General features: G+C 49.0%; 1 protein-coding gene across 1 annotated transcript in view; it reads left to right on the top strand.

Moving 5' to 3' along the window:
• Positions 1 to 12977, top strand: part of LOC146835339 (uncharacterized) — a 66589-nt gene that overhangs the window by 10575 nt on the left and 43037 nt on the right. The window lies entirely within an intron of this gene.

Raw genomic sequence — 12977 nt, 5'->3', positions numbered from 1 at the left:
AGTAATAATGATGCATGCATTGAGCATTGTACCACCCTTACCCCTCATGTGTTCAGTGATCATGATACATGTACGGAGCACCTTACCGCCCGCAACCCCTTATGTGTTCATTGATCATGATGCATGCATTGATCTAATTGACAATACCAATTGACATTGGAAGGATGAAAGACCAAGTCAGCACTATCAGTCTTCTTTAGCTCATTTTCAGTAAATTAGGCTTGTGGAGCTGGTGATGTATGGGTGACCAATCTTAGAAGAATGAAAGACTGAGTTAATCCTGTTTGTCGTCTTTTCCTCCCTCTAAGGTTGTCGTTGGGTTGCTGCCATTGTATTTGTTTGCCATGCACCCAGTTGTTAGCAATATGAACTGTCATCAGTCTCATCATATTGCATAATTTCATGATTTTATTTCATTAAGTGAATATTTTGCCCTTTTTCCATTTAGATCAATGTAAGTCTCCACTTCACTCCAGCAACAGTTTGCATTAAAAACACGTCAGAACAGGGGGGATTATGCATTCATAAATGAATTTTTAAGTTTTAAATCCACAACACCCTTTTATAAATGAGGCCCCTCCAAAAGATGTACGCAAACAAATGATGGCTGGAATGCTGAATAAATCATACTTTCACCCCCAGTCAATAGATCTGGGTTAAATCCATTGTTCTTTTGCCCACTACGCCACCCCAGTTTAGACCCAGCCATATGCAAATCAGTCTTGACCCTGTGCCTCATGGGAACAGTCCAGACCGAACTGCCAAGCCAGGTCCTCCCTGGACCGGAAACAAGCATCCTGAGACCGGTATCTGGATTTTACCCTTCATCAGCCAGGCTAGCTTGAATCCCGTGGCACAGTGTGCAAGGGACCCACGTCTGGGCGTACCCATCCCACTTAGGGTGAAAAGTTGTTTTGATTTGTTCTGCATAACGTCCATCAATTGTGTGTCTTTTGCTTTCTCGCCCTAAGTGCGTCCGGCGTGCCCAGACGTGGGTCCTGGGCTCACAGTGCCACTGGAATCAAGAATGAATGAATATAGGCTTTCTAAAGTGTGAACTTAGCCCAGGGGCATCAAGGCGCAGCAGATAGGGATCAGAGATGTCCATAGGTAAAGGGCTTAAAGATTCGAGCTGGTGAAGAGCCAGGTCTTCAAGGCCTTACGGAACGAGGAATGAATTGCCAGAGTCAAAATTGAAGGAGGAAGGGAGTTCCACAGATTGGCTGCTGCCAACGAAAAGGCCACCCCCCCCCATCTGGATTTCCTGAACCTGGTAACTGTCACCAAATTCTTGCTGGCAGATCTTAGCTGCTTGCCAGGGACATATCTCCGAAACAGTTTTTTAATGCCTTCTGACCCCATATTGTAAAAGTCCTTGTGCACCCGGCACAGGGCTTTAAACACAATTCTCCGACCCATTGGAAGCCAGTGCAGGCTTTTGATGGTAGCTGATACAGAGTGGAATTTAGGAAGGCCCATCACCAACCTGGCAGCGGCATTCTGCACAAGTTGAAGTCGGTGTAGGAGACCCTTATTTCTTCCTACATAAAGGACATTGCAGTAATCTAATCTAGACAGCACAAGGGCCACCACTGCCTGTTTCAGCGAGGGGAGGAAGAGAAATTGAAAGATCTTTTTGAGAGTCCTTATCATCCTAAAGCAGGTAGAGACTGTTCTATTTATTTGGGAGCCCAGGGAGAGGGAGGTATCCACTATGATGCCTAGATTTTTGGGTCTAATGCCAGGGCGAGGGCAAGATCCAAGCGTATCTGGCCACCAGGCCTTGGACCAAATCTCCTGATTGTCTCCGAAAATTAAGATCTCAGTTTTATCCCCATTGAGTCTTAGATAGTTCTCTAGATAGTTCTCTAGTTCTTAAGCTATCCTGGCTGAAGAGGGGTGAAACCCCGAAACCGGTCCTGGGATGCTTGTTTCTGGTCCAGGGAGAACCTGGCTTGGCAGCCCGGGCTGGACTTTTCCCAGGAGTTACAGGGTCAAGACTGATTTGCATATGGCCAGGTCTAAACTGGGGTGGCATGGTGAGCAAAAGAATGATGGATTTAACCCAGATCTCTTGAGTGGGGGAGAATGTTTTGATTTGTTCTGCATTCCGCCCATCAATTGTGTGTCTTTTGCTTTCTCGCCCTAAGTGAGCCAGGTATGCCCATACGTGGGTCCTGGCCTCACGGTGCCACTGGAATCAAGCTATCCTGGCTGAAGAGGGGTGAAACCCTGAAACCGATCCTAGGATGCTTGTTTCCGGTCCAGGGAGGACCTGGCTTGGCAGTTCAGGCTGGACTGTTCCTATGAGGCACAGGGTCAAGACTGATTTGCATATGGCCAGGTCTAAACTGGGGTGGCAAGGTGAGCAAAAGAATGATGGATTTAACCCAGATCTCTTGACTGGGGTGAATGTTTTGATTTGTTCTGCATTCCGTCCATCAATTGTGTGTCTTTTCTTTTAAAAGATATGACTTGGCCTGATATTTAGCTTATGGAGTTTAATTACTGTGTATAATTTTCCCCATAATTGTCATTACATACATCCACTTCACTCCAAAACACGTAAGTAAAAACATTTACATTACAACGCCAATAGCTCTAACTAAAAAGTAAATGAGACCTATTGCATTGAAAATGCTTTTTGAAAGATGAAGGTGATGGGTCAAGGCTGTGATGTCTCTACAGCAAGTAATGATGCCAAGAAATTGAGTGACAAACAGTGTTGCTCAGTGTCTGAGGGACCCGAAGTATGAGGACAAATATGAACAGGAGGTCAAATTAGAGGTGCGTGATTTGGTATGTGCCAAAGATCTGATACCCAATTTGGGTCATATTCGCGCTACATAAAACACTGAATAAATAAATAAACAAAGATGCCATTTTATTAAGAAAGATTTTTGAAATTTAGAGATCCTGTTAGAGTCATCGAAGTTAGAGGCAATGCTTATTGTGCTTTGAATGGGCAATGGTGGAATATGGCAAGAGTTGCTAGAGTTGGAAAATGTGATAATGAGTGAAAACAAAAATGTCTATAAGTGACGAGCAAGTGTCTGTTGCAGGGAATGGTCTGGGTTACGAAGGAGTGCTTGTGTTATCAAAGTACCTAAAAGATACACTCCTCTTACATGTTGAGTGGCATCCAGTTGGTTTTTCATATTTACTTCACATATTGTTTTTCTCATGTTAACTATCCATCTCTAGTCCTGTTGGTGTGAATTTGTTTGTGTGTGGTAGTGTCTCGGTGGTTAAGTGTGTGGTTGTGTGTGTGTGTATGGTGTTAAATAGAAAAGGGGGGGAAATGTGTGGCCTTTGCAGATAGGATGTCTTTACTGTTTATTGTTATAAGATGTAATAAGGCAGTGTACAGCCATTGCTATGTTCGTGTTCTGTTATGGAATTTCTTATGTGATGGTTTGAATAGTGTCAGAGTCGCAAGGATCTGTTGGGCCCTTCTACACTTATGTAACTGGCACTGCTGGAAATCAATAAACCTTCTCAAAAGTCTACCCCACCTTGTGGATTGGCATGATTTCCACATGGTTTCTAGGTTCTTGTCTGTCCTCCCAAATGCCCTCCCCATGTTTGCTGCCACTGCCCCATACAGTAAAGTGGTGGGAGGGAAGAGCATATTCGTTTATAAGATCCATTAAGTCCTTCAGTTTTCCACCTGCGTATCAGTTCCCCAGCACTTTCATACCCTTTCTTTCACATAACCCAGACCAATATCCCTCATGCGGGAGTTAATAATGCTGACCGGGGGAGGTCCTTTGCATACGTAACCCTTGTGTGTTTTCTGCAAGGCGTGGGCCCATACAAAGTGCAGGGTATTCAGCAGCAGACAAGAATATTCATTGCCTGATAGAGTATTTGGGCTGGTCAGTGTTGCCAATAGCATTGCACAGGCGGAGATAAAGCATACACCTGTCACTGTTCCCTGCCTTACCCCCCACCACCTCCTCCACATTGTCTACAGTAAGGTGCCCATTTTAGTTGTGCTGCCAAGTTATAAAGCCCCAGGTCAGAGACCACCAACCCACCTCCATCAGTGGAGAGCAGTGTTAGGTTAATGCCACTGTACGACACCCCTTGCCTTATATGAGGTATAACAATAGGCTTTTCATCTATCAAAAGCACGTTTTGAGTAAAATTGGGTGAACTGCAAAGTAATACAAGAGACTAGGAAGGAAAACCATCTTCGACAGTATGACCCTGCCCTCGACTGATAGAGGAAGTGTTAGCCAGAAATGTATGGAAGTCTGCAGGGAAGTCAGTGCCAGTTGAAGATTGCCCTCAAGAGCTCGGCCAAGTTGTGGTAAATATGAACGCCCAGGTAGCAAAATGTGACTGATTCGGAGAGAAGTGGCTGCCCCATTTCTGGGTGAATAGCACCCATTGTCGGAGCATGTAACAGGAATGCATTTGATTTATCCCAATTCATCTGGAGTCCGACATCTTGCTAAAATCATCCAAAGTGCTAATCGCGCCCCCTCTGTAGTACATTTATAGATCATCCACATATGAGGAGATATAGATGGGGTGTTCATCAATCACTATTCCCTGATAATGATAGGTGGTACAGATCATCAAAGCCAGTGGTTCTTCAGACATGGCAAATAACACCAGCAACAGCAGGCAACACTGTTGGGTGCCGGTCTCTATCCTGCAGGGTGATGATATGACACCCCGGTTCAGAACAGAGACATCAGGGCCAAATATAGCAGACGTGTCCAGGTGAGGAAGCCATTCCCTAGTCCCATGCTGGCAAGTTCTGTGTAAAGACGTCCCAGCGCAGAGAGTCAAAAGCTTTCTCTGTCAGTGCTGAACGCTAGTGCTTTAGGATAGTCGATTAATGGGGTATGGAGCATTTGGCGAATGTTAGGGATCATACTAAGTTTAGGTATAAAACCTGTATGATGAGTGTGATTAAGATCACCAAGATGGGGGCCCAGTAACCAAAATTCGAATAAGTATTTTTTAATCTAGATTTAATACGGAGAGGGGTCAATCGGATGTTACACTATCACTTTACCCTTTTTGTGGAGGGGAACAAACAAGTACTCTCTCATCATTGGTGGGAGTTCTCCCGCTGTTTTTGCAGGATTATACAATGTAGTCAAGATTGGGGTATAAGGGTGCATATAGGATTCATTTAATTCCAAGGGCAATTCAACTGAGCCTGGTACCTTGCCCAAGGCTTTAACCCCCCCTCACTTCCTGGATTGTGATCCTGGTACCTTGCCCTAGGCTTTAACCCCCCCCCCCCGCCCCCCCACTTCCTGGTTTGTGATATCACCTCCTAGGGATACAGCCACTGCAATGACATTTGCTTCATACTTGCTGATAGAACATAATCCTGCACTGGCTGGGTGGGGACCACATCAGAGCACCCATAGATGTTAGAATAATAGACAGCAAAGGCCGTATTCATTTCAGCCTACCTGTAAACCAGGTCACCTTCCCCTTGTTGCACATCTGCATTATTTGGAAACCCTGTCTATCGGGATTAGCCAGCTTCACTAGTAATCTGCTGGTTTTATCACAGTCTGTGTGTGCCCTGGTGATATATGCTCGATAATAGTAATCCTGAAGTCGCTCCACTATTTATTAAGGAGGTTTTCCCTTTCTACTCTTGGCATGTTGTAAGGGTCCTGTCCACCCTCTGTCGGTAGTTCCAATTTCATTACAAGGTACTCCTAGTGTTTGATCTCAGAATGACACTGGGGCCCGGGGCCCTACTACTGCTCAGATTCAATGACTGCATACTGCTAGTTTGAATGCCTCCCACTCCACTTGTAGGGAGGAAGTCGTACTTGTATTCTCTATGAAGTAATTACTGATCGTGTTCCTGAGGGTAGATCTGAAGGCTGGATCATCCAGCATCGCCGTATTGAGCTTCCATGTCAGAATGCAGGGTCTGGACAACGCCCAGTCCAGAATCGGTAATAACGGCTTGTGGTCGCAGTATTTTTTTTGTCAGATATTTGACCGTTCTAGCTCTCACCTGTACACTAGCCAAGCACAAGAAAGTATGCAACGAACTGATAGCTTGTGCATACCTGAGTAATACGAATAGAAGCCGCCCTCTGTAGTTACAGTTCTCCCAGTATCGACAAATCCTCAATGGTTAATCCAATATCGAAACGCATGGGCAGTTATATGTAGCGGGGATGTGCACTGGGGTGTGATCTATCTGATGTCACATCAGCCATGCAGTTAAAATCTCCTCCAAGTAAGACAGGGTAACCATGTATTTCGGTGAGGGGTGGCGTTAGGGAGGATAGGAATCATCAAAGAAAAAAATGCACTCGGGCACACACAGTCCAGTTTGCAACGGTAGATCTTTTCTTTGTAAAGCTCTGTTGCAGTGATCAAATACAGTCCACACAAGTCAAATTCTTCCACATCGTTTTTTACTTCAAAGGCAAAGTTTCATACAGTATTGCCCAACAAACACCGCAGCCGACACATGTTTTGTCCTCTGGACTTTTTCAAGGCTATGGAAACAAGTCCATACTGTTCTTACAGTCTCTCCAGAATTGGTGCATACAAGGTACAGGAGTGATTCGGTCAAGCTGGAGCCTCTTGAGTGATGGTTGTCCCAGTAGTGAACGAAACCTACAGTAATTCCCCAACTTGTATAAGCTTCAGTATACTGGGGGAAAATGGCGTGACCCTCATAAATCCGACGTTCTACAGTTCCCTGGGCCGTACAACGCTGTAACACATCAGCCATGCAGTTAAAACCTCCTCTAAGTAACACAGGGTAAAAATGTAATCCGCTGAGGAGAGGCGTTAGGGAGGATAGGAATGATTGTTTGTGTAATGTTGTGCCCCTTACACCAGGTGGTGCCCCCCACAGAATATAGGAGTCGTGGTGGTGGAGTTAAGGGGTATTTATTACAAAATACAATCATCAGCAGCAGCGCCGGTACGGAGCTCCGATCCCCTTTTGAATCGGCGCGCTAGTGCCGAATCCAAGATGGCCGCCGCCGGAAGTCCGGTGACGTCGCACGTCGTGCGAGCCGCGGACTAGACCGCAACACCACATCTCCCTCCTTTATAAACACAACGTTCCATGTTCCCCTACGCACGTGCACAGTCTTACTTGTGGTCCAGGCTGAACTCTTCGAATCTTCGTGGCAGCATTATTCTCCTCCCGCAGCGTGTTCTCCTACCTCCTGTGCTCGCGGTTGGAGTGGTGCCCCCCCCACTTGGGGATGCTGCTCCACTCGCTTCATCGAGTTCAGGACCACCCAACTCTGTCTCTATCGCTGTCTCTTGGTCTCTAAGTCCTGGTGTCTCAACTCCCCCTCCTCTTGGACTCCAGGCCTCTTGAGGAGAGCCTCCCGCTTCTTCTTCCAGTCTTCTCCTATCTCCTTTTGTCGCTGGTGTGGACCTGGTTTTGTCCATGTTGTTCAGTTCCGTTCTGTGCTCTGTCTTCTCGGCCCTGGTGCATCTTGCCATACGATCTTGGGCCCATATCTTCCCGTCGCTCAGTAAGGCCGATGTGGAGTAGGGTTCCACAACTTGGAATGGGGGCGTGAATTTGCTGTCCCCCTTTCTCCCGGGTATTGGGAGCTTCACCCTAACCCACTCTCCTTTTTCCAGTGCGACTTCCTTAGTGTTGTGCCTTTGGTCATAGTAGTTAGTGTACACGGCTTGCGCCTTCTACAAGTTCTTGCGCACCACCGCCGGTGACCAATGGCTCTGCACGGTGAGCCTCTTCCATGCCACGTTGTCTCGGGTGAACGGTTCTCTTCCTCTCAGTATTCGGAACGGGCTGTAGCCTGTGGAAGAGGGAGTTATCCTGTAAGCCCATAACAAACGCTTAAGTTCCTTCTCCCAGCTTGCCCCTTGTCCGATTGCCGCTTGCACCGACCCCATGATTACTCTATTGAATCTCTCCACTGCTCCATTCCCCGCGGGGTGATAGACGGGGGTGCGTCTGACCGTTATCCCATTTCTGTCCATGAAGGCCTCCCATTTGGTCTACGTGAACTGCGGGCCGTTGTCGCTTAGGATTCCCTTGGGGATTCCTTCCCTGAGGAATATGTCCGTAAGGAATCCTAAGATGGTGTCTGTCTCCGCGTTCTCATCTACATGGATTTCTGGCCACTTCGAGTACCTGTCCACGACTACGGTGAGGTACTTCTGGTTGCCACTGGCGTCCTGTATGGGGCCTAGGACGTCTATTGAGATTTCTTCCCACGGATTTTCCGGACACTCAAAACGTCCCAGTGGTGGACGCAGCATCCTTTGTGTCTTGTCTGCATTGCTGCACTGTTCGCACGCCCTGACGTGTCGTTCCACCGCGAGGTCCATCCCTGGCCACCAGTACTCCTCCTTCACTCTGCCCTCTCAACGCCATCGGAGGAACTACCTTGTTGCCCCGGAACAGGAAACCTGGGTCGTCTCCCAATGACAGTTCTTCACTGATTTCCCAGTACTGCTTGAGTTCTTCTCCGAGTAGCCTCTTCTCCGGCCACCCTTGCGTCACATACGTTTTGACGGCCTTCACCTTCTCGTCAGCCTCATACTCTTCTTCCCACTCTTGCCTGCTGATGGCTTTCTCGTGATCGCCCATGAATGCCACCTCATACTCTGCTCACTTTTCTGTGTCTTGTGTCTCTGCAGATTCCTTCGCTGCTGCCCTGCTTAGGTAGTCTGCTACTCTGTTCCTGGTGCCTGGTATGTACTCCACGTCGTACACGTAGTCGAGGAGTCGTAGCGTCATTTTTGCGATCCTCGGTGTTGCGTGCTCATGGCCGTTGGACGTGAGGACTTTTACCAGCGGTTTGTGATCTGTACGCAACAGGAATCTGCCTCCCCACAGGAACTGTCGGAACCTCTCCACCGCCCACACCACGGCCAGCATCTCTTTTTCAATCATGCTGAATTTGCGTTCATTGTCAGCCAACGTGCGGGATGCGAAGGTGATCGTGGCTGCCGCTCCTTGTGCTGACTGTTGAGTTAGTACTGCGCCTAGGCCTTGGTCGCTCGCGTCTGTGGTCAGGATCGTGGGAGCGGTTGGGTCGAATCCTTGAATGGGCACCGCCCCGCATATTTCCTCTTTCATCCTCTCGAATTCCTGCTGTTGTTCTTCCTTCCATGCAAACGCCGTCTTGTCCTTCAAGATTGACCTCAGGTGGTGTGTCTTTGACGCGAAGTGGGATACGAACTTGCTGTAGAATTCAGCCATCCCTAAGAACGTCCGTACCTCCTCCTTGTTTGATGGTGTGGGTGCGTTCCTGATAGCCGCCACGTTCGACGCCTTGGGTTTTATGCCGTCCTGGCCGATTTCATGCCCCAGGTACGTGACACTCTCCATTCCGAACCTGCACTTGTCCCACTGGGCTGTGAGACCATTATGCTTGAGTACTGCCAGTACGTCCGCCAGCTTCCGGTCATGTTCTTCCCTGGAGGCTCCCGTCACTAAGATGTCGTCCTGGAAGTACTGGATTCCCTCCATCTTGTTGAACAGGCGGTACATCAATTTTTGGAACACTGCTGCAGCAGAGGCCAGCCCGAACGGCATCCGTAAGAATTTGTAGCACCCAAACGGCGTTATGAACGATGTGAGATGGTTGCATGATTTGTGGAGTGCGATCTGGTGGTATGCGGACGTTAAGTCTACCGTGGAGAACCACTTGGCGCCCTTGGTCTTGGCCAGCATCTCGTTGATGCGGGGAAGAGGGAACTTGTCCACAACGATGTTTTTGTTGAGCTCCCTGAGGTCCACACACAACCTCACCTTCCCGTTCGGCTTCTGTGCCACTACTAAGGGGGCCAACCATTCCGCATTGTCGATGGCTTCAATGATCCCGTTGTCCTCCAACCTCCGCAGTTCCTCTTGTACTGCCTCTCTGGTGCGGAACGGAATGTTCCGCACTTTGTGTGACACCGGTCGGGCTCCTTCCTTCAGGTTTATTCGGTGCGTGAATTTGGTTAACTACCCTATATCATCTCTGAAGACTTCGGGAAACTCCTCCTTCCACTGCCTTGCTCCCACTCCAGTGTCTTCCTCCATCATGAGCACTTGAACACGACCTCCCGGGTTCAATTTTATCCCAAGCTTCCCTTGGTCCCTCCATCCTAATACTGATGGCCCTTTTTCTGCCACGTATAGTTTCCCTTCGCACGTTCTACCCTTGAACTCGAAGGTTAGAGGGCAATACCCGACCATCGGTATGGGTTCCCCGGTGAATGTCACGGGATGGATGTCTGTGGGACGCAGTTGGTGTGTTGTAACCGGTTCGAAGTCCTCCTCCCATATCTTCCTTCTTATGATCGTGTAGGGGGAACCCGAGTCTGCGACCATTGTGACTCTCACTCCTCCGATGTTCATGTCGCATCTGGGTTTCTTGTCGACCGCCCCATAAATCCCCAATATCTGATCCTCTATCATCAGGATCTCTTCTTCGTCCTCCTGGCTTTCCGCTTCTTCCTCCTTGCCCGTCTCCTGTGCCACGTACTTCACTTGCTGCCTCGGCGCTTTCCTTCGGCATACCCTTTCGTAATGGCCCATCAGGCCACAGTACGTGCATTTGGCCCGGAACGCTGGGCACCCTCTGTCGTTGGCGGCGTGTCTATTGCTGCCGCATCTGTAGCACGTGTTGGTGCTCCCTTGTCCCTGTACTTGCTGTTTCGCGCCCTTGGTCGTGGACTTCCTGTATGGTCGCGTGCTGTGTTGTTCCACCGCCGCTTGGCCCTCGCGGTTCTTCCGTTCCTCTATCCTGCACACCGCTTGTTCTGGGAGACGGTCTTTCTTCGCCACCTCTGCACACCTCTTGGACAATTCGGCTTTCTTTACCATGGCCACCACTGTCTTGAGGGGTTCGTCGCCATTGGCCCACAGCTTGTCTTGGATGGACGTGTTCGCCGCATGCATTACTATTTGGTCCCTGATCAACTCTTCCTGGAAGGTCCCAAATTTGCACGTTAGGGCCAGCTTCTGCAACGCCGCCACATTCTGGTCGATCGTTTCCCCTTTATGTTGCGCTCTGTGGTAGAAGTTGTACCTGTCGACAGCTACACACACAGTCGGGCGGTAGTGGGCATCCATATCGTCGACCGCGTGCTGAAACACATCGTCGTCGTCCGTGGGCCGCACTACCTTCACCAGATCGTCGTACACTCTCTGACCTGCTGGGCCCAAATGGTGTAAGAGTATCCTCTTCCTGTGCGTGCTCGAGAACACTGCGCCGCCTTCCTCCTCTAAAGCGAACAGGTAATTCAAGAAATACCGCTTCCAGTCCTCCCACGGCATCTCCGGAACCCCCGCCTTCGTTAGGAAGGGTACTGGGTTCGGCAACCCGGTCGATGTGGCACTCATCTTACTCCCCGCCTCCGTCCGCCGCGTCCTTGGGCTCGAACTTCTCGACGCAACGGTGCCGTCGGAGCTCCCTTCGCCTGGGTCGTCGTCTCGGTCGGATTTTCCGCTTCCCGCGTGTCTTCCTGTGACCCCCGCCACGGTGCGTGGAGTTGCCTGGCCACGTGCACTCTCCCTGGCGCTGTCCCTTACCGCCGGGCTGCTGCTGTCCTGAACCAGGCTCGGATGGGACCCTTCTGTCCTGATGCGCGCCCTCTGCCGCTCTCCGTGACACTGCCGCGCTCCTGCTGGTTTGGGGTGGTGACCGTGGGTGTAGACAGCGTGCTCGCCACGTGGCACTCACCCTGGAGGCAGCGCAGGGCCGTTTCACCTCCTCGTCGCCATTGTAATGTTGTGCCCCTTACACCAGGTGGTGCCCCCCACAGAATATAGGAGTCGTGGTGGTGGAGTTAAGGGGTATTTATTACAAAATACAATCATCAGCAGGAGCGCCGGTACGGAGCTCCGATCCCCTTTTGAATCGGCGCGCTAGTGCCGAATCCAAGATGGCCGCCGCCGGAAGTCCGGTGACGTCGCACGTCGTGCGAGCTGCGGACTAGACCGCAACACCACAGTTTGGTCCACATTGGGTGGTATAAATGTTCACAAAGCCTATATCTCTGCCATCCAATTTGCCTCCTAATATCACAGTGTCCTTCTTGATCTATGATCTCTATCTGCAAGAGCAACGGGATCACAGGAAGGATCCAAACCAGCACCCCCTGCCCATAGCAAATGGTGAGTACATGGTGGCGAAGATTTTCACCCTGCATCGCTAGACCCTCCTCTTTTGTTAAGTGAGTCTCACAAAAGCAGTTCTATTTAAGGTATCTGTGAGGGATGATACAGATATATCATCTGCGGTCCTTGTGGCCCCACCCATAGTTGTTGTTCCAGGTGTACCCAAATGGTGCGTTCCAGATCTGATGCAAAACGATATGCGCCATGATATATTTCCATCTTTGAGAGTCTCAGTCTGCCTGAAGTAGCAGCTTGGATTTTGGACATGGCCAGTCCTGGTGTCTGTCCTTGTCAGAAGTATGTTTAAATAGCTGTGTCTATTAAGCATAGTTCTGATGCCGGCCGAGACCAGTATAGGCAGCATGCCGGAAATGTAGTTAAACTGTGGAGCTACCCCCATCTTCTTAGTTTGGACCTGTCCCCATAACGACAATTGTGGCTTGATCCATTTAGTGAAGTCCCTGTGCATATGTTTAGTTAGTGCAGTCATATTGTCTTTTATCATCGCTGGAAAATCGGTAGTAATCAATACTCCGTGATATTTCATCTTGGTGGGGATTTACCTAAATGGGTGTGCATGGAGGGCTACGCTCGTGGTATAGATCATCATGGGTAAGACTTCTCTTTTGGTCCAGTTCATTTTGTACCTGGAAAACGCTGTAAAAACTGATATGGTAAACATCCATTGAAAAATCTGGAGATGCTAAAATAAGGAGTATTTTGTCCACATACATCATCATTTTCAGGTTTCTGGCTATGGTTTCAGTTACTATAAACACTGAATCAACCCGGGTCTAATGCTTTGTCAACAAAAAAGAAGAAAGCATACCTACTGATTCCGACATCTCTTGTTAATAGAGAACCC

Source organism: Triturus cristatus, chromosome 4_2 (assembly GCF_964204655.1).
Source record: "Triturus cristatus chromosome 4_2, aTriCri1.1, whole genome shotgun sequence".
Lineage (NCBI taxonomy): Eukaryota > Metazoa > Chordata > Amphibia > Caudata > Salamandridae > Triturus > Triturus cristatus.
Note: the sequence above shows the minus strand (reverse complement) of the source record. Positions and strands in the feature narration are given on the sequence as shown.